Genomic DNA, 20485 nt, shown 5'->3' with positions numbered 1-20485 from the left:
ATACATTTGCAAAATTCCATGAAATCATATCTAGACAAGTTAGAGGATGGGACACTTTGTTTGAAGAATATTCCTTGTTTCGCAAGTATGAATTTTTGCCACTCTGCAACCCATTCTAATTGGGATGAAAGAGAAGCTCAGCATCAAAATGTGTCTTGGGGATCACCTTTGGATAATTTCAGCCTCCTGATTTCTAAGTCCCTGTGTCTATTCTGCTGTCTATTTTTTTTGTTTGTAACAAGTAGTATGACACTAATTAACTGCACTAGAATAGGTGCCCCAAATGTGTGAGAAGGCTATAAAGCTTGTTTGGAATATACACCCATTTCATTTTATTTTAGAACAAACGTTCACTATATTCATGTATCCCAGAAAACTATAAAAACCCATGGCGTAAGTTGCCTTGTTAGCGCAGTAGGTAGCGCGTCAGTCTCATAATCTGAAGGTCGTGAGTTCGATCCTCACACAGGGCATGTATATTTTGTAAGGAATAGAGAAATCCAGCATGTGGTCACACCAATCAAACAGTTTCCTTGAGCAACAATCCCTTCAGGACAGGACCATATATTGGCAAAATTTCATGAAATCATATCTAGACAAGTTAGAGGATGGGACACTTTGTGTGAAGAATATTCCTTGTTACTCCAGTATGAATTTTTGCCACTCTGCAACACATTCTAATTGGGATGAAAGAGAAGCTCAGCATCAAAATGTGTCTTGGGGATCGTCTTTGGATAATTTCAGCCTCCTGATTTCTAAGTCCCTGTGTCTATTCTGCTGTCTATTTTTTTTGTTTGTAACAAGTAGTATGACACTAATTAACTGCACTAGAATAGGTGCCCCAAATGTGTGAGAAGGCTATAAAGCTTGTTTGGAATATACACCCATTTCATTTTATTTTAGAACAAACGTTCACTATATTCATGTATCCCAGAAGACTATAAAAACCCATGGCGTAAGTTGCCTTGTTAGCGCAGTAGGTAGCGCGTCAGTCTCATAATCTTAAGGTCGTGAGTTCGATCCTCACACAGTGCATGTATATTTTGTAAGGAATAGAGAAATCCTGCATGTGTTCACACCAATCAAACAGTTTCCTTGAGCATCAATCCCTTCAGGACAGGACCATATATTGGCAAAATTTCATGAAATCATATCTAGACAAGTTAGAGGATGGGACACTTTGTGTGAAGAATATTCATTGTTACTCCAGTATGAATTTTTGCCACTCTGCAACCCATCCTAATTGGGATGAAAGAGAAGCTCAGCATCAAAATGTGTCTTGGGGATCGCCTTTCGATAATTTCAGCCTCCACCTCCTCCTTTGGAATATACACCCATTTCATTTTATTTTAGAACAAACGTTCACTATATGCAGGTATCCCAGAAGACTATAAAAACCCATGGCGCATATTGCCTTGTTAGTGCAGTAGGTAGCGCGTCAGTCTCATAATCTGAAGGTCGTGAGTTCGATCCTCACACAGGGCATGTATATTATGTAAGGAATAGAGAAATCCAGCATGTGTTCACACCAATCAAACAGTTTCCTTGAGCAACCAATCCCTTCAGGACAGGACCATATATTGGCAAAATTTCATGAAATCATATCTAGACAAGTTAGAGGATGGGACACTTTGTGTGAAGAATACTCCTTGTTACTCCAGTTTGAATTTTTGCCACTCTGCAACCCATTCCAATTGGGATGAAAGAGAAGCTCAGCATCAAAATGTGTTTTGGGGATCGCCTTTCGATAATTTCAGCCTCCTCCTTTGGAATATACACCCATTTCATTTTATTTTAGAACAAACGTTCACTATATGCATGTATCCCAGAAGACTATAAAAACCCATGGCGCAAGTTGCCTTGTTAGCGCAGTAGGTAGCGCGTCAGTCTCATAATCTGAAGGTCGTGAGTTCGATCCTCACACAGGGCATGTATATTTTGAAAGAAATAGAGAAATCCAGCATGTGTTCACACCAATCAAACAGTTTCCTTGAGCAACAATCCCTTCAGGACAGGACCATATATTGGCAAAATTCCATGAAATCTTATCTAGACAAGTTAGAGGATGGGACACTTTGTGTGAAGAATATTCCTTGTTACTCCAGTATGACTTTTTGCCACTCTGCAACCCATTCTAATTGGGATGAAAGAGAAGCTCAGCATCAAAATGTGTCTTGGGGATCGCCTTTGGATAATTTCAGCCTCCTGATTTCTAAGTCCCTGTGTCTATTCTGCTGTCTATTTTTTTTGTTTGTAACAAGTAGTATGACACTAATTAACTGCACTAGAATAGGTGCCCCAAATGTGTGAGAAGGCTATAAAGCTTGTTTGGAATATACACCCATTTCATTTTATTTTAGAACAAACGTTCACTATATTCATGTATCCCAGAAGACTATAAAAACCCATGGCGTAAGTTGCCTTGTTAGCGCAGTAGGTAGCGCGTCAGTCTCATAATTTGAAGGTCGTGAGTTCGATCCTCACACAGGGCATGTATATTTTGTAAGGAATAGAGAAATCCAGCATATGTTCACACCAATCAAACAGTTTCCTTGAGCAACAATGCCTTCAGGACAGGACCATATATTGGCAAAATTTCATGAAATCATATCTAGACAAGTTAGAGGATGGGACACTTTGTGTGAAGAATATTCCTTGTTACTCCAGTATGAATTTTTGCCACTCTGCAACCCATTCTAATTGGGATGAAAGAGAAGCTAAGCATCAAAATGTGTCTTGGGGATCGCCTTTCGATAATTTCAGCCTCCACCTCCTCCTTTGGAATATACACCCATTTCATTTTTTTTAGAACAAACGTTCACTATATGCATGTATCCCAGAAGACTATAAAAACCCATGGCGCAAGTTGCCTTGTTAGCGCAGTAGGTAGCGCGTCAGTCTCATAATCTGAAGGTCGTGAGTTCGATCCTCACACAGGGCATGTATATTTTGTAAGAAATAGAGAAATCCAGAAATCCAGCATGTGTTCACACCAATCAAACAGTTTCCTTGAGCAACAATCCCTTCAGGACAGGACCATACATTGGCAAAATTCCATGAAATCATATCTAGACAAGTTAGAGGATGGGACACTTTGTTTGAAGAATATTCCTTGTTTCGCAAGTATGAATTTTTGCCACTCTGCAACCCATTCTAATTGGGATGAAAGAGAAGCTCAGCATCAAAATGTGTCTTGGGGATCGCCTTTGGATAATTTCAGCCTCCTGATTTCTAAGTCCCTGTGTCTATTCTGCTGTCTATTTTTTTTGTTTGTAACAAGTAGTATGACACTAATTAACTGCACTAGAATAGGTGCCCCAAATGTGTGAGAAGGCTATAAAGCTTGTTTGGAATATACACCCATTTCATTTTATTTTAGAACAAACGTTCACTATATTCATGTATCCCAGAAAACTATAAAAACCCATGGCGTAAGTTGCCTTGTTAGCGCAGTAGGTAGCGCGTCAGTCTCATAATCTGAAGGTCGTGAGTTCGATCCTCACACAGGGCATGTATATTTTGTAAGGAATAGAGAAATCCAGCATGTGTTCACACCAATCAAACAGTTTCCTTGAGCAACAATCCCTTCAGGACAGGATCATATATTGGCAAAATTTCATGAAATCATATCTAGACAAGTTAGAGGATGGGACACTTTGTGTGAAGAATATTCCTTGTTACTCCAGTATGAATTTTTGCCACTCTGCAACCCATTCTAATTGGGATGAAAGAGAAGCTCAGCATCAAAATGGGTCTTGGGTATCGCCTTTCGATAATTTCAGCCTCCACCTCCTCCTTTGGAATATACACCCATTTTATTTTAGAACAAACGTTCACTATATGCATGTATCCCAGAAGACTATAAAAACCCATGGCGCAAGTTGTCTTGTTAGCGCAGTAGGTAGCGCGTCAGTCTCATAATCTGAAGGTCGTGACTTCGATCCTCGCACAGGGCATGTATATTTTGTAAGAAATAAAGAAATCCAGCATGTGTTCACACCAATCAAACAGTTTCCTTGAGCAACAATCCCTTCAGGACAGGACCATACATTGGCAAAATTCCATGAAATCATATCTAGACAAGTTAGAGGATGGGACACTTTGTTTGAAGAATATTCCTTGTTTCGCAAGTATGAATTTTTGCCACTCTGCAACCCATTCTAATTGGGATGAAAGAGAAGCTCAGCATCAAAATGTGTCTTGGGGATCGCCTTTGGATAATTTCAGCCTCCTGATTTCTAAGTCCCTGTGTCTATTCTGCTGTCTATTTTTTTTGTTTGTAACAAGTAGTATGACACTAATTAACTGCACTAGAATAGGTGCCCCAAATGTGTGAGAAGGCTATAAAGCTTGTTTGGAATATACACCCATTTCATTTTATTTTAGAACAAACGTTCACTATATTCATGTATCCCAGAAGACTATAAAAACCATTGGCGTAAGTTGCCTTGTTAGCGCAGTAGGTAGCGCGTCAGTCTCATAATCTGAAGGTCGTGAGTTCGATCCTCACACAGGGCATGTATATTTTGTAAGGAATAGAGAAATCCAGCATGTGTTCACACCAATCAAACAGTTTCCTTGAGCAACAATCCCTTCAGGACAGGACCATATATTGGCAAAATTGCATGAAATCATATCTAGACAAGTTAGAGGATGGGACACTTTGTGTGAAGAATATTCCTTGTTACTCCAGTATGAATTTTTGCCACTCTGCAACCCATTCTAATTGGGATGAAAGAGAAGCTCAGCATAAAAATGTGTCTTGGGGATCGCCTTTCGATAATTTCAGCCTCCACCTCCTCCTTTGGAATATAAACCCATTTCATTTTATTTTAGAACAAACGTTCACTATATGCATGTATCCCAGAAGACTGTAAAAACCCATGGCGCAAATTGCCTTGTTAGCGCAGTAGGTAGCGTGTCAATCTCATAATCTGAAGGTCGTGAGTTCGATCCTCACACAGGGCATGTATATTTTGTAAGGAATAGAGAAATCCAGCATGTGTTCACACCAATCAAACAGTTTCCTTGAGCAACAATCCCTTCAGGACAGGACCATACATTGGCAAAATTCCATGAAATCATATCTAGACAAGTTAGAGGATGGGACACTTTGTTTGAAGAATATTCCTTGTTTCGCAAGTATGAATTTTTGCCACTCTGCAACCCATTCTAATTGGGATGAAAGAGAATCTCAGCATCAAAATGTGTCTTGGGGATCGCCTTTGGATAATTTCAGCCTCCTGATTTCTAAGTCCCTGTGTCTATTCTGCTGTCTATTTTTTTTGTTTGTAACAAGTAGTATGACACTAATTAACTGCACTAGAATAGGTGCCCCAAATGTGTGAGAAGGCTATAAAGCTTGTTTGGAATATACACCCATTTCATTTTATTTTAGAACAAACGTTCACTATATTCATGTATCCCAGAAGACTCTAAAAACCCATGGCGTAAGTTGCCTTGTTAGCGCAGTAGGTAGCGTGTCAATCTCATAATCTGAAGGTCGTGAGTTCGATCCTCACACAGGGCATGTATATTTTGTAAGGAATAGAGAATTCCAGCATGTGGTCACACCAATCAAACAGTTTCCTTGAGCAACAATCCCTTCAGGACAGGACCATATATTGGCAAAATTTCATGAAATCATATCTAGACAAGTTAGAGGATGGGACACTTTGTGTGAAGAATATTCCTTGTTACTCCAGTATGAATTTTTGCCACTCTGCAACACATTCTAATTGGGATGAAAGAGAAGCTCAGCATCAAAATGTGTCTTGGGGATCGTCTTTGGATAATTTCAGCCTCCTGATTTCTAAGTCCCTGTGTCTATTCTGCTGTCTATTTTTTTTGTTTGTAACAAGTAGTATGACACTAATTAACTGCACTAGAATAGGTGCCCCAAATGTGTGAGAAGGCTATAAAGCTTGTTTGGAATATACACCCATTTCATTTTATTTTAGAACAAACGTTCACTATATTCATGTATCCCAGAAGACTATAAAAACCCATGGCGTAAGTTGCCTTGTTAGCGCAGTAGGTAGCGCGTCAGTCTCATAATCTTAAGGTCGTGAGTTCGATCCTCACACAGGGCATGTATATTTTGTAAGGAATAGAGAAATCCAGCATGTGTTCACACCAATCAAACAGTTTCCTTGAGCATCAATCCCTTCAGGACAGGACCATATATTGGCAAAATTTCATGAAATCATATCTAGACAAGTTAGAGGATGGGACACTTTGTGTGAAGAATATTCATTGTTACTCCAGTATGAATTTTTGCCACTCTGCAACCCATCCTAATTGGGATGAAAGAGAAGCTCAGCATCAAAATGTGTCTTGGGGATCGCCTTTCGATAATTTCAGCCTCCACCTCCTCCTTTGGAATATACACCCATTTCATTTTATTTTAGAACAAACGTTCACTATATGCAGGTATCCCAGAAGACTATAAAAACCCATGGCGCAAGTTGCCTTGTTAGTGCAGTAGGTAGCGCGTCAGTCTCATAATCTGAAGGTCGTGAGTTCGATCCTCACACAGGGCATGTATATTATGTAAGGAATAGAGAAATCCAGCATGTGTTCACACCAATCAAACAGTTTCCTTGAGCAACCAATCCCTTCAGGACAGGACCATATATTGGCAAAATTTCATGAAATCATATCTAGACAAGTTAGAGGATGGGACACTTTGTGTGAAGAATACTCCTTGTTACTCCAGTTTGAATTTTTGCCACTCTGCAACCCATTCCAATTGGGATGAAAGAGAAGCTCAGCATCAAAATGTGTTTTGGGGATCGCCTTTCGATAATTTCAGCCTCCTCCTTTGGAATATACACCCATTTCATTTTATTTTAGAACAAACGTTCACTATATGCATGTATCCCAGAAGACTATAAAAACCCATGGCGCAAGTTGCCTTGTTAGCGCAGTAGGTAGCGCGTCAGTCTCATAATCTGAAGGTCGTGAGTTCGATCCTCACACAGGGCATGTATATTTTGAAAGAAATAGAGAAATCCAGCATGTGTTCACACCAATCAAACAGTTTCCTTGAGCAACAATCCCTTCAGGACAGGACCATATATTGGCAAAATTCCATGAAATCATATCTAGACAAGTTAGAGGATGGGACACTTTGTGTGAAGAATATTCCTTGTTACTCCAGTATGAATTTTTGCCACTCTGCAACCCATTCTAATTGGGATGAAAGAGAAGCTAAGCATCAAAATGTGTCTTGGGGATCGCCTTTCGATAATTTCAGCCTCCACCTCCTCCTTTGGAATATACACCCATTTCATTTTATTTTAGAACAAACGTTCACTATATGCATGTATCCCAGAAGACTATAAAAACCCATGGCGCAAGTTGCCTTGTTAGCGCAGTAGGTAGCGCGTCAGTCTCATAATCTGAAGGTCGTGAGTTCGATCCTCACACAGGGCATGTATATTTTGTAAGAAATAGAGAAATCCAGAAATCCAGCATGTGTTCACACCAATCAAACAGTTTCCTTGAGCAACAATCCCTTCAGGACAGGACCATACATTGGCAAAATTCCATGAAATCATATCTAGACAAGTTAGAGGATGGGACACTTTGTTTGAAGAATATTCCTTGTTTCGCAAGTATGAATTTTTGCCACTCTGCAACCCATTCTAATTGGGATGAAAGAGAAGCTCAGCATCAAAATGTGTCTTGGGGATCGCCTTTGGATAATTTCAGCCTCCTGATTTCTAAGTCCCTGTGTCTATTCTGCTGTCTATTTTTTTTGTTTGTAACAAGTAGTATGACACTAATTAACTGCACTAGAATAGGTGCCCCAAATGTGTGAGAAGGCTATAAAGCTTGTTTGGAATATACACCCATTTCATTTTATTTTAGAACAAACGTTCACTATATTCATGTATCCCAGAAAACTATAAAAACCCATGGCGTAAGTTGCCTTGTTAGCGCAGTAGGTAGCGCGTCAGTTTCATAATCTGAAGGTCGTGAGTTCGATCCTCACACAGGGCATGTATATTTTGTAAGGAATAGAGAAATCCAGCATGTGTTCACACCAATCAAACAGTTTCCTTGAGCAACAATCCCTTCAGGACAGGATCATATATTGGCAAAATTTCATGAAATCATATCTAGACAAGTTAGAGGATGGGACACTTTGTGTGAAGAATATTCCTTGTTACTCCAGTATCAATTTTTGCCACTCTGCAACCCATTCTAATTGGGATGAAAGAGAAGCTCAGCATCAAAATGGGTCTTGGGTATCGCCTTTCGATAATTTCAGCCTCCACCTCCTCCTTTGGAATATACACCCATTTTATTTTAGAACAAACGTTCACTATATGCATGTATCCCAGAAGACTATAAAAACCCATGGCGCAAGTTGTCTTGTTAGCGCAGTAGGTAGCGCGTCAGTCTCATAATCTGAAGGTCGTGACTTCGACCCTCGCACAGGGCATGTATATTTTGTAAGAAATAGAGAAATCCAGCATGTGTTCACACCAATCAAACAGTTTCCTTGAGCAACAATCCCTTCAGGACAGGACCATACATTGGCAAAATTCCATGAAATCATATCTAGACAAGTTAGAGGATGGGACACTTTGTTTGAAGAATATTCCTTGTTTCGCAAGTATGAATTTTTGCCACTCTGCAACCCATTCTAATTGGGATGAAAGAGAAGCTCAGCATCAAAATGTGTCTTGGGGATCACCTTTGGATAATTTCAGCCTCCTGATTTCTAAGTCCCTGTGTCTATTCTGCTGTCTATTTTTTTTGTTTGTAACAAGTAGTATGACACTAATTAACTGCACTAGAATAGGTGCCCCAAATGTGTGAGAAGGCTATAAAGCTTGTTTGGAATATACACCCATTTCATTTTATTTTAGAACAAACGTTCACTATATTCATGTATCCCAGAAGACTATAAAAACCATTGGCGTAAGTTGCCTTGTTAGCGCAGTAGGTAGCGCGTCAGTCTCATAATCTGAAGGTCGTGAGTTCGATCCTCACACAGGGCATGTATATTTTGTAAGGAATAGAGAAATCCAGCATGTGTTCACACCAATCAAACAGTTTCCTTGAGCAACAATCCCTTCAGGACAGGACCATATATTGGCAAAATTGCATGAAATCATATCTAGACAAGTTAGAGGATGGGACACTTTGTGTGAAGAATATTCCTTGTTACTCCAGTATGAATTTTTGCCACTCTGCAACCCATTCTAATTGGGATGAAAGAGAAGCTCAGCATAAAAATGTGTCTTGGGGATCGCCTTTCGATAATTTCAGCCTCCACCTCCTCCTTTGGAATATAAACCCATTTCATTTTATTTTAGAACAAACGTTCACTATATGCATGTATCCCAGAAGACTGTAAAAACCCATGGCGCAAATTGCCTTGTTAGCGCAGTAGGTAGCGTGTCAATCTCATAATCTGAAGGTCGTGAGTTCGATCCTCACACAGGGCATGTATATTTTGTAAGGAATAGAGAAATCCAGCATGTGTTCACACCAATCAAACAGTTTCCTTGAGCAACAATCCCTTCAGGACAGGACCATACATTGGCAAAATTCCATGAAATCATATCTAGACAAGTTAGAGGATGGGACACTTTGTTTGAAGAATATTCCTTGTTTCGCAAGTATGAATTTTTGCCACTCTGCAACCCATTCTAATTGGGATGAAAGAGAATCTCAGCATCAAAATGTGTCTTGGGGATCGCCTTTGGATAATTTCAGCCTCCTGATTTCTAAGTCCCTGTGTCTATTCTGCTGTCTATTTTTTTTGTTTGTAACAAGTAGTATGACACTAATTAACTGCACTAGAATAGGTGCCCCAAATGTGTGAGAAGGCTATAAAGCTTGTTTGGAATATACACCCATTTCATTTTATTTTAGAACAAACGTTCACGATATTCATGTATCCCAGAAAACTATAAAACACGTGGCGTAAGTTGCCTTGTTAGCGCAGTAGGTAGCGCGTCAGTCTCATAATCTGAAGGTTGTGAGTTCGATCCTCACACAGGGAATGTATATTTTGTAAGGAATAGAGAAATCCAGCATGTGTTCACACCAATCAAACAGTTTCCTTGAGCAACAATCCCTACAAGACAGGACCATACATTTGCAAAATTCCATGAAATCATATCTAGACAAGTTAGAGGATGGGACACTTTGTTTGAAAAATATTCCTTGTTTCGCAAGTATGAATTTTTGCCACTCTGCAACCCATTCTAATTGGGATGAAAGAGAAGCTCAGCATCAAAATGTGTCTTGGGGATCGCCTTTGGATAATTTCAGCCTCCTGATTTCTAAGTCCCTGTGTCTATTCTGCTGTCTATTTTTTTTGTTTGTAACAAGTAGTATGACACTAATTAACTGCACTAGAATAGGTGCCCCAAATGTGTGAGAAGGCTATAAAGCTTGTTTGGAATATACACCCATTTTATTTTATTTTAGAACAAACGTTCACTATATTCATGTATCCCAGAAGACTATAAAAACCCATGGCGTAAGTTGCCTTGTTAGCGCAGTTGGTAGCGCGTCAGTCTTATAATCTGAAGGTCGTGAGTTCGATCCTCACACAGGGCATGTATATTTTGTAAGGAATAGAGAAATCCAGCATGTGTTCACACCAATCAAACAGTTTCCTTGAGCAACAATCCCTTCAGGACAGGACCATATATTGGCAAAATTGCATGAAATCATATCTAGACAAGTTAGAGGATGGGACACTTTGTGTGTAGAATATTCCTTGTTACTCCAGTATGAATTTTTGCCACTCTGCAACCCATTCTAATTGGGATGAAAGAGAAGCTCAGCATCAAAATGTGTCTTGGGGATCGCCTTTCGATAATTTCAGCCTCCACCTCCTCCTTTGGAATATACACCCATTTCATTTTATTTTAGAACAAACGTTCACTATATGCATGTATCCCAGAAGACTGTAAAAACCCATGGCGCAAATTGCCTTGTTAGCGCAGTAGGTAGCGTGTCAATCTCATAATCTGAAGGTCGTGAGTTCGATCCTCACACAGGGCATGTATATTTTGTAAGGAATAGAGAAATCCAGCATGTGTTCACACCAATCAAACAGTTTCCTTGAGCAACAATCCCTTCAGGACAGGACCATACATTGGCAAAATTCCATGAAATCATATCTAGACAAGTTAGAGGATGGGACACTTTGTTTGAAGAATATTCCTTGTTTCGCAAGTATGAATTTTTGCCACTCTGCAACCTATTCTAATTGGGATGAAAGTGAAGCTCAGCATCAAAATGTGTCTTGGGGATTGCCTTTGGATAATTTCAGCCTCCTGATTTCTAAGTCCCTGTGTCTATTCTGCTGTCTATTTTTTTTGTTTGTAACAAGTAGTATGACACTAATTAACTGCACTAGAATAGGTGCCCCAAATGTGTGAGAAGGCTATAAAGCTTGTTTGGAATATACACCCATTTCATTTTATTTTAGAACAAACGTTCACTATATTCATGTATCCCAACAGACTATAAAAAACCATGGCGTAAGTTGCCTTGTTAGCGCAGTAGGTAGCGCGTCAGTCTCATAATCTGAAGGTCGTGAGTTCGATCCTCACACAGGGCATGTATATTTTGTAAGAAATAGAGAAATACAGCATGTGTTCACACCAATCAAACAGTTTCCTTGAGCAACAATCCCTTCAGGACAGGACCATACATTGGCAAAATTTCATGAAATCATATCTAGACAAGTTAGAGGATGGGACACTTTGTGTGAAGAATATTCCTTGTTACTCCAGTATGAATTTTTGCCACTCTGCAACCCATTCTAATTGGGATGAAAGAGAAGCTCAGCATCAAAATGTGTCTTGGGGATCGCCTTTCGATAATTTCAGCCTCCACCTCCTCCTTTGTAATATACACCCATTTCATTTTGTTTTAGAACAAACGTTCACTATATGCATGTATCCCAGAAGACTATAAAAACCCATGGCGCAAGTTGCCTTGTTAGCGCAGTAGGTAGCGCGTCAGTCTCATAATATGAAGGTCGTGAGTTTGATCCTCACACAGGGCATGTATATTTTGTAAGGAATAGAGAAATCCAGCATGTGTTCACACCAATCAAACAGTTTCCTTGAGCAACAATCCCTTCAGGACAGGACCATACATTGGCAAAAATTCATGAAATCATATCTAGACAAGTTAGAGGATGGGACACTTTGTGTGAAGAATATTCCTTGTTACTCCAGTATGAATTTTTGCCACTCTGCAACCCATTCTAATTGGGATGAAAGAGAAGCTCAGCATCAAAATGTGTCTTGGGGATCGCCTTTCGATAATTTCAGCCTCCACCTCCTCCTTTGGAATATACACCCATTTCATTTTATTTTAGAACAAACGTTCACTATATGCATGTATCCCAGAAGACTATAAAAACCCATGGTGCAAGTTGCCTTGTTAGCGCAGTAGGTAGCGCGTCAGTCTCATAATCTGAAGGTCGTGAGTTCGATCCTCACACAGGGCATGTATATTTTGTAAGGAATAGAGAAATCCAGCATGCATTCACACCAATCAAACAGTTTCCTTGAGCAACAATCCCTTCAGGACAGGACCATACATTGGCAAAATTCCATGAAATTATATCTAGACAAGTTAGAGGATGGGACACTTTGAAGAATATTCCTTGTTACGCAAGTATGAATTTTTGCCACTCTGCAACCCATTCAACTTGGAATGAAAGAGAAGCTCAGCATCAAAATGTTTCTTGGGGATCGCCTTTCCATAATTTCATTTTCCACCTCCCCATGCATTTAAAAGACGATACAAACAGCACGTGGTAAACTCAATTCATGATATAAGCACCCCAAAAGCTATGTTTATAAAATATGCCGAGGTCCTATGCCTTTGTTATGCTTATTATAAAGAAACCATGCTACTAGTGTAATGTGCAGAAGTGATGTAGATTAATTTAGAAATAAACAAATATGTTTAAATGTCTAGCTGTTCCTGTCCAAATCTGATATGATTAAATGGCGTATACGCAGAAGTAAGTTCACACTGACACATGGAGTTCAGGTTAAAAGCACTTCAGAAAATTTAATGGCATCTGGTTAAAAAACGGGTATGCAGACCCTTTTAAAGGCAAAATGACATCATCATTGAATATCAGATAATAACAAATAAACATCATTAATTGGATTAAATGTTAACCACTTAAATCCGGAGGACGTACTATTACGCCCTGCAGGAACCGGCTCTAAACGCCGGCGGGCGTAATAGTACGTCCTCGCCATAATGGCCGCCCACGTGGCCGGCGCTAATCGCCCGCTGCAGATCGCGGTCGGGGGGGATGCCTGCCCCCCCAGGCAACCCCCCCTGTGGCCGGTGACCGCGATCTGCAGTCTCTGATCGCAGTGACAGGCTGTCACTGCGACCAGTATTAAGCATGTGTCAGCCGATTTCAAATCGGCTGACACATGCGGCCGGCGGCTTTCCCCTTCTGCAGATCGCGGTCGGGGGACTTACCTGGCCCCCCAGGCAGTCCCCCTGGGGTCAGTGACCGCGATCTGCTAGGTCTGAGATCGCAGTGACAGGCTGTCACTGCGATCTCAGAGCTCTCTGATCGCAGTGACAGCCTGTCACTGCGATCAGTGTTACATGTGTCAGCCTATTGGCTGACACATGTAACTGGCACAGTGATCCCCCTGCAGATTGGAAGGGGGGAGTGCTTGTACCACCCAGGCACTCCCCCCTGTGGTCAATTACCCAATCTGCAGGAGGTGATCACAGTGACAGGCAGTCACTGTGATCACTGATCCTGTGTGTCAGCCAGTGATGTGACATCACTGGCTGACACTGTCTCTGCCCCCTGTCCTGTAAAAAAAATAAAATATTAGTTAAAAAAAGAAATAAAAAAAATGACAGTTACAAATAAAATATACTTAGATCATATATATTATATATATATGATCTAAGTATATATATATATATATATACACATACACACACATTTACACATACACGACGTGTATTTAAATATTAATATATATATATATATATATATTAATATCAAATTACACGTAGACTGATACTGATTAAATATATATATAATTATTGTTATATATATATTTATAAATAATATAAAAAAAATAAATATGTAAATACGTAAAAAAATAAAATAAAATAAATAATTAAAAATAAAATATTAAAAAATATATAGATGTGTTTTATTTCGTTCTAACTGTATTGTGATATTAATATATATATATTTATATCAAAATACACGTAGAACGAAATAATATATATATCTATATACATAAATATATACGTATATATCACTATATATATACCTATATATAAATAAAAATATTAAAAAAAATATATATATATATATATACGTATATATACACATATGTATATATATACATATATTAATTCTACACATATATTTATGTAATAATTTTACATAATTAGGTATCCTAATTAATTACAATTAGCGGGACCTGCCTGACCACCCATGCCGAAAGTATAGGTAATTTAATTTGCTAGCACTATATTTAACCCTATAACTTTCCAAGACACCATAAAACCTGTACATGGGGGGTACTGTTTTACTCGGGAGACTTCGCTGAACACAAATATTAGTGTTTCAAAACAGTAAAATGTATTACAACCATGATATCGCCAGTAAAAGTGACGTTTTTTGCATTTTTCACGCACAAACAGCACTTACAGGGACGATATTATTGCTGCAATACTTTTTACTGTTTTGAAACACAAATATTTGTGTTCAGCGAAGTCTCCTGAGTACAACAGTACCCCTCATGTACAGGTTTTATGGTGTTTTCAAAAATTACAGCGTCAAATATAATGCTTGTGTTTAATTTTTTTCACATTAAAATTCGCCAGATTGCTTACGTTGCCTTTATGACCCTATGGTAGCCCAAGAATGAAAATTACCCCTATGATGGCATACCATTTGCAATAGTAGACAACCAAAGGTATTGCAAATGGGGTATGTCCAGTCTTTTTTAGTAGCCACTTAGTCACAAACACTGGCCAAAATTGGCGTTTTTTGCATTTTTCACACACAAACAAATACGAACGCTAACTTTGGCCAGTGTTTGTGACCAAATGGCTACTAAAAAAGACTGGACATCGCTTATTTGCAATACCTTGGGTCGTCTACTATTGCAAATGGTATGCCATTATGGGTGTAAATTTATTTCCTGGGCTACTATACAGTCTCAAAGGCAACGTAACCAATCTGGCGAATTTCAATTTCAAATGTAACACGCTATATTTGACCCTGTAACTTCCCAAAACACCATAAAACCTGTACATAGGGGGTACTGTTTTACACGTGAGACTTTGCTGAATACAAATATGTGTATTTTATTGCAGTAAAAGCAAACAGTATTATGACATTAACAGTTAAAATGTCATGTAGAACGAAAAAAATAAAAAAAAATCTTATTTTCTCCCATTTTTTTCATATTAAATTATGTTTCATAGCTAAATATTTGATATTAAATGAAAGCCCTGTTTCCCCTGAATAAAATGATATATAATAAGGGGGGGTGCATTTAATATGAAAGAGGTGAATTACGGTTGGACAGACATATAGCGCAAATGCCAGGTTTTGTTTACGTTTTGTTTAGTTCACAACTAGTACATTTGGCTGCGGTGTTAAGGGGTTAAGTGGCTATGTCAATGTCCACCCATCAATATTATTAATTGGCTCAGGGATTTGAGTGACTAGTGGGGCATCCTCCCATCATGGGATGTCGTAATTTCTGACCAGGATTCAGTCGCCATTGCTCTTTAGCACGAGGCTTTACTCGATGGGAGGGGGAATCTGTCAGCCAGCCATTTTGAGTACTTGGCATGGTTTTGGGTAGTTAGTGATGTCAGACTCGTGGTCAGGCTCAGGGTTCTTTTATGAATAGAACATTTCATTAGGCCAGCGTTCTCATGGCCTTCAGATTATACTATGTTGCAAATTACAGGGGATTCAATAATTCCGGTGTTTAGTCATGTCTTTCTAGAAAATACAGTCTCTATTCATTATACTAAATGCTGTTAGGAAATTCTGTCATGTAATGTGGTTAAAATGGAGGATCTGTCAGGTAATGTGGTTAAAATGGAGTTAGTGCATAAATTCAATACAGGTTTAATAAAGGTTTTTAATAATTCTACATCAGTCCCCCCTATGAAATGTTAGATTCTAAAAAATATAAACTTTATTGGTTAGTTCCAGAAGACATGTTAGCCCAAAGGCACAAAACCCTATGAAGTAACAGTTCTTAAAGTCTTCTTAGTTCTTCAGAGGGACATCATAAAATAGACAAGCTTACATTACCATATGGACCTGTGTTATCTGGAGTATAGGCACAACAAGTCATGGTGACAGGTAAACGTTGTTGGTTGCAATAGATATAATAAATGCAAATCAAAATATTATTATTAGCAGTGACGATTTGGAAAATGGACTCAAACTTTCCTTTAACTGCAAAATCATCTGGTACCCCCCTTGGCACACCTATGGCATCAATATATATATATATATGTGTCAAACTTCCCTTTAGAGGGGTGCTCCTCTTTGTGTTCTGAAGCATGCATGTGGTGTGTCAAGAGTACCTTGTCATGTTTTATGTGTATGGACATAATAACCTTGGCTAGGGCACATTTGCTTATTCATCATAGTATTAAACCTGTCCCACGCTACATCAGTGTAGGTGGACTCGGATCATTTAGTCAATATTAATATCACCACAAACTCAGGATGGGCAAATAATCCTGAGGAAGCTTGGCGTTTGGATCTCTTTAGCTTCACGAGGTCTCCTTTTGGGGTCCTCGGCTTTCCATCGATGGCAGGTGGTCAGGCATTATTATGGCCATCAAACACCTACTTGTTGGTATCTTTTTGTTTTTTTAACAAGTCATTTTTCCTTTATAGTCAAAAGTTTGTCAAAATCAACAAATGTTACTTCCCATGTTGCAGAGAGAGAGTCTTGAATCTGGAACAGTGAATCCACTGAGTGATCTCTGCAACTTTCACAATGCACTATTGGGTATATGGTCTTGGTTGTCACATTGATGACCGGCTAGGCTTCTGGCCATCCTGACAAAATGTCTATTATAACTAGTGCATATTTAACCCAGCAGCTCTTTGGCACCTGGATATAGTCACTTGGATTCTTGAAAGGGATAGTGAGAGTTAGCTAGGTGCTCCAGAGTATTTAGGGATCAAAGAGTTCATGAGGGTCTTGGATAGGTATAAAAAAATCCATGGGCCCACTGTCCAGTACATGTTTTTTGGGTAAACAGAACTTGAGAGTGTTGGAGTACAGCCCGTCTTCAAGGGTTGCCCCTTTCTGTTTTTCCAGCTTTGTATTTCTTCAGGGTCAGCAGCTGCTTGTCATTCTTTCAGAAGCTTGAGATCTGTGGGTAGGATCTACATGGTGAGTATAGAAGTTTCTTCAGCGGACACCCTTCTGTCCACTTCCCTTGGTGCACTTGTGGCTTGGTTGGCAGCTTTGGTCAGCTGAGTGGTGCTTCTTATCTTCCAGATTGATCCAAAATAATGTGCTGCACCCAGGGCATATCTTGAGTGTAGATATTATGGCGTAAGTTGCCTTGTTAGCGCAGTAGGTAGCGCGTTAGTCTCATAATCTGAAGGTCGTGAGTTCGATCCTCACACAGGGCATGTATATTTTGTAAGGATTAGAGAAATCCAGCATGTGTTCACACCAATCAAAAAGTTTCCTTGAGCAACAATCCCTTCAGGACAGGACCATATATTGGCAAAATTCCATGAAATCATATCTAGACAAGTTAGAGGATGGGACACTTTGATTGAAGAATATTCATTGTTACGCAAGTATGAATTTTTGCCACTCTGCAACCCATTCAACTTGGAATGAAAGAGAAGCTCAGCATCAAAATGTTTCTTGGGGATCGCCTTTCCATAATTTCAGCCTCCACCTCCCCATGCATTTCAAAGATGATACAAACAGCACGTGGTAAACTCAATTCATGATATAAGCACCCCAAAAGCTATGTTTATAAAATATGCCGAGGTCCTATGCCTTTGTTATGCTTATTATAAAGAAACCATGCTACTAGAGTAATGTCCAGAAGAAATCCAAATAGGAACTGGTGAGCACAAAATAAATTGTAGGTCTATCATTGTGGTTTGGAGAAGTGCAAAATAGTGTGAAGTTTATCTATCTTCATTTTACAATTCCATAGGGCAGATTAAAAACCCTTATGCCTGATTGCTAAGTCCCTGTGTCTATTCTGCTGTCTATTTTTTTTTTGTTTGTAACAAGTAATATGACACTAATTAACTGCACTAGAATAGGTGCCCCAAATGTGTGAGAAGGCTATAAAGCTTGTTTGGAATATACACCCATTTCATTTTATCTTAGAACAAACGTTCACTATATGCATGTATCCCAGAAGACTATAAACAGCTATGGCATAAGTTGTCTTGTTAGCGCAGTAGGTAGCGCGTCAGTCTCATAATCTGAAGGTCGTGAGTTCGATCCTCACACAGGGCATGTATATTTTGTAAGGAATAGAGAAATCCAGCATGTGTTCACACCAATCAAACAGTTTCCTTGAGCAACAATCCCTTCAGGACAGGACCATATATTGGCAAAATTCCATGAAATCATATCTAGACAAGTTAGAGGATGGGACACTTTTATTGAAGAATATTCCTTGTTACGCAAGTATGAATTTTTGCCACTCTGCAACCCATTCAACTTGGAATGAAAGAGAAGCTCAGCATCAAAATGTTTCTTGGGGATCGCCTTTCCATAATTTCAGCCTCCACCTGTCAGGATCGGGACAGGGATCCAACACGCAGAGTACAAACAGTAGCCAGATACGTATACCGGACCTTAGAATGGCCGGACTAACGTAAATAGTACAGTATAGAATGGTCAAAGACAAGCCGAGGTCGAGGGTAACAGAAGACAGGTAAGCGAGAGACAAGCCGAATCAAGGGTAACAGAGATAAGCAGAGTAAGGTAAACAAGCCGGGTCAAAACCAAAAGGGATAATAGAATACACAAGCACTGAGTGACTAGAACAAGCTAGAACCACGACAGGGCAATGAGCTAATGAAAGAAGCTCTGTTAAATACCCTGTTCAGAGCAGTAACCACGCCTCCGAGGCGTCCTGATTGGTCCTGCAGCAATTGACTGACAGGTCGTTCCGGGGGAGTGTCCTGATGACTACTTCCTGCCTAGATGCTGTAAAAGGCAGTCACTCCCTCGCGGCCGGCCTAGCATGACCGGATAGACCGCGGGGAAGGGAGTCATCAGAGCGTCTGGATGGAGGAACAGCTAAGTCTCTACCTCTTTCGGAGGTAGAGACCACAGGTACCCTGACAGTACCCCCCCTCTCAGATACGCCCACCGGGCGGAATGAACTGGGACGAGATGGGAAGCGAGAGTGATACGCCCTGCGGAGACGGGGAGCATGAACATCCTCCTGAGGTACCCAACTCCTCTCCTCAGGACCATATCCCTTCCAATCAACCAGATATTGTACTCTCCCCCGGGAGATTCGAGAATCAATAATAGAGTTAACCTCATACTCCTCCTGACCCTCCACCTAAACGGAGCGAGGAGGGGCTATTGTGGAGGAAAATCTGTTACATATGAGTGGTTTCAGCAATGAAACGTGAAACGAGTTCGGGATGCGTAAGGTATTAGGAAGAGCTAAACGATACGCAACTGGATTGATACGGGTCAGCACCCTGTAGGGTCCAATATAACAAGGAGCGAACTTCATGGAGGGCCCTTTTAAACGGATGTTCCTCGTGCTCAGCCATACCCTATCACCAGGAACAAAGACCGGAGCCGCCCTTCTACGTTTATCAGCGTGTTTCTTGACCAACATAGAGTTGTGCACAAGGATTTGTCGAGTTTGATCCCACAACTTCCTCAAATTGGCAACATGAACATCAACCGACGGTACCCCCTGGGAAGGAGAATCCGAAGGAAGAATAGACGGATGAAAACCATAATTCATGAAGAAGGGGCTTGAATGAGTAGAATCGCAAACGAGATTGTTGTGTGCAAACTCCGCCCAAGAAATCAAACCGACCCAATCATCCTGGTGTTCAGAAACAAAGCATCGTAAATATTGTTCAATTTTCTGGTTGGTACGTTCAGCAGCTCCGTTAGACTGAGGATGATAGGCAGAAGAAAAGTTTAATTTAATACCAAGTTGAGAGCAGAAAGACCTCCAAAAGCGGGAAACAAATTGGGAGCCTCTGTCCGATACAATTTGAGAGGGTATCCCATGTAGGCGAAAAATCTCCTTAGCGAATATCTCTGCCAGAACTTAGAATCAGCCCCTTGTTTGGTCATATTGGTAATAGGCGCAATGATAGAGGAGTATCCTTTAATGAAGCGCCTATAGTAGTTGGAAAAACCAATAAACCTTTGGCTAGCCTTGAGTCCTTTGGGCAAGGGCCAGTCTAAAATAGATT

General features: G+C 39.9%; 11 non-coding genes across 11 annotated transcripts; all 11 read left to right on the top strand.

Moving 5' to 3' along the window:
• The first annotated feature begins 400 nt into the window (after positions 1-400).
• TRNAM-CAU (transfer RNA methionine (anticodon CAU)) lies at positions 401-473 on the top strand. The gene has a single exon. It is a non-coding gene; the product is annotated as a tRNA-Met (tRNA).
• A 1384-nt stretch (positions 474-1857) lies between these two features.
• Positions 1858-1930, top strand: TRNAM-CAU (transfer RNA methionine (anticodon CAU)). The gene has a single exon. It is a non-coding gene; the product is annotated as a tRNA-Met (tRNA).
• A 938-nt stretch (positions 1931-2868) lies between these two features.
• Positions 2869-2941, top strand: TRNAM-CAU (transfer RNA methionine (anticodon CAU)). Its single transcript has one exon. It is a non-coding gene; the product is annotated as a tRNA-Met (tRNA).
• Positions 2942-3438: 497 nt separating this feature from the next.
• TRNAM-CAU (transfer RNA methionine (anticodon CAU)) lies at positions 3439-3511 on the top strand. The gene has a single exon. It is a non-coding gene; the product is annotated as a tRNA-Met (tRNA).
• Positions 3512-4445: 934 nt separating this feature from the next.
• TRNAM-CAU (transfer RNA methionine (anticodon CAU)) lies at positions 4446-4518 on the top strand. Its single transcript has one exon. It is a non-coding gene; the product is annotated as a tRNA-Met (tRNA).
• Positions 4519-6914: 2396 nt separating this feature from the next.
• On the top strand, positions 6915-6987 carry TRNAM-CAU (transfer RNA methionine (anticodon CAU)). Its single transcript has one exon. It is a non-coding gene; the product is annotated as a tRNA-Met (tRNA).
• Positions 6988-7364: 377 nt separating this feature from the next.
• On the top strand, positions 7365-7437 carry TRNAM-CAU (transfer RNA methionine (anticodon CAU)). Its single transcript has one exon. It is a non-coding gene; the product is annotated as a tRNA-Met (tRNA).
• A 1504-nt stretch (positions 7438-8941) lies between these two features.
• On the top strand, positions 8942-9014 carry TRNAM-CAU (transfer RNA methionine (anticodon CAU)). The gene has a single exon. It is a non-coding gene; the product is annotated as a tRNA-Met (tRNA).
• Positions 9015-10514: 1500 nt separating this feature from the next.
• On the top strand, positions 10515-10587 carry TRNAI-UAU (transfer RNA isoleucine (anticodon UAU)). Its single transcript has one exon. It is a non-coding gene; the product is annotated as a tRNA-Ile (tRNA).
• A 939-nt stretch (positions 10588-11526) lies between these two features.
• TRNAM-CAU (transfer RNA methionine (anticodon CAU)) lies at positions 11527-11599 on the top strand. The gene has a single exon. It is a non-coding gene; the product is annotated as a tRNA-Met (tRNA).
• An 827-nt stretch (positions 11600-12426) lies between these two features.
• TRNAM-CAU (transfer RNA methionine (anticodon CAU)) lies at positions 12427-12499 on the top strand. Its single transcript has one exon. It is a non-coding gene; the product is annotated as a tRNA-Met (tRNA).
• The last annotated feature ends 7986 nt before the right edge of the window (positions 12500-20485 follow it).

Source organism: Pelobates fuscus, chromosome 3, assembly GCF_036172605.1.
Source record: "Pelobates fuscus isolate aPelFus1 chromosome 3, aPelFus1.pri, whole genome shotgun sequence".
In the NCBI taxonomy this organism is placed as follows: Eukaryota; Metazoa; Chordata; class Amphibia; order Anura; family Pelobatidae; genus Pelobates; species Pelobates fuscus.
Note: the sequence above shows the minus strand (reverse complement) of the source record. Positions and strands in the feature narration are given on the sequence as shown.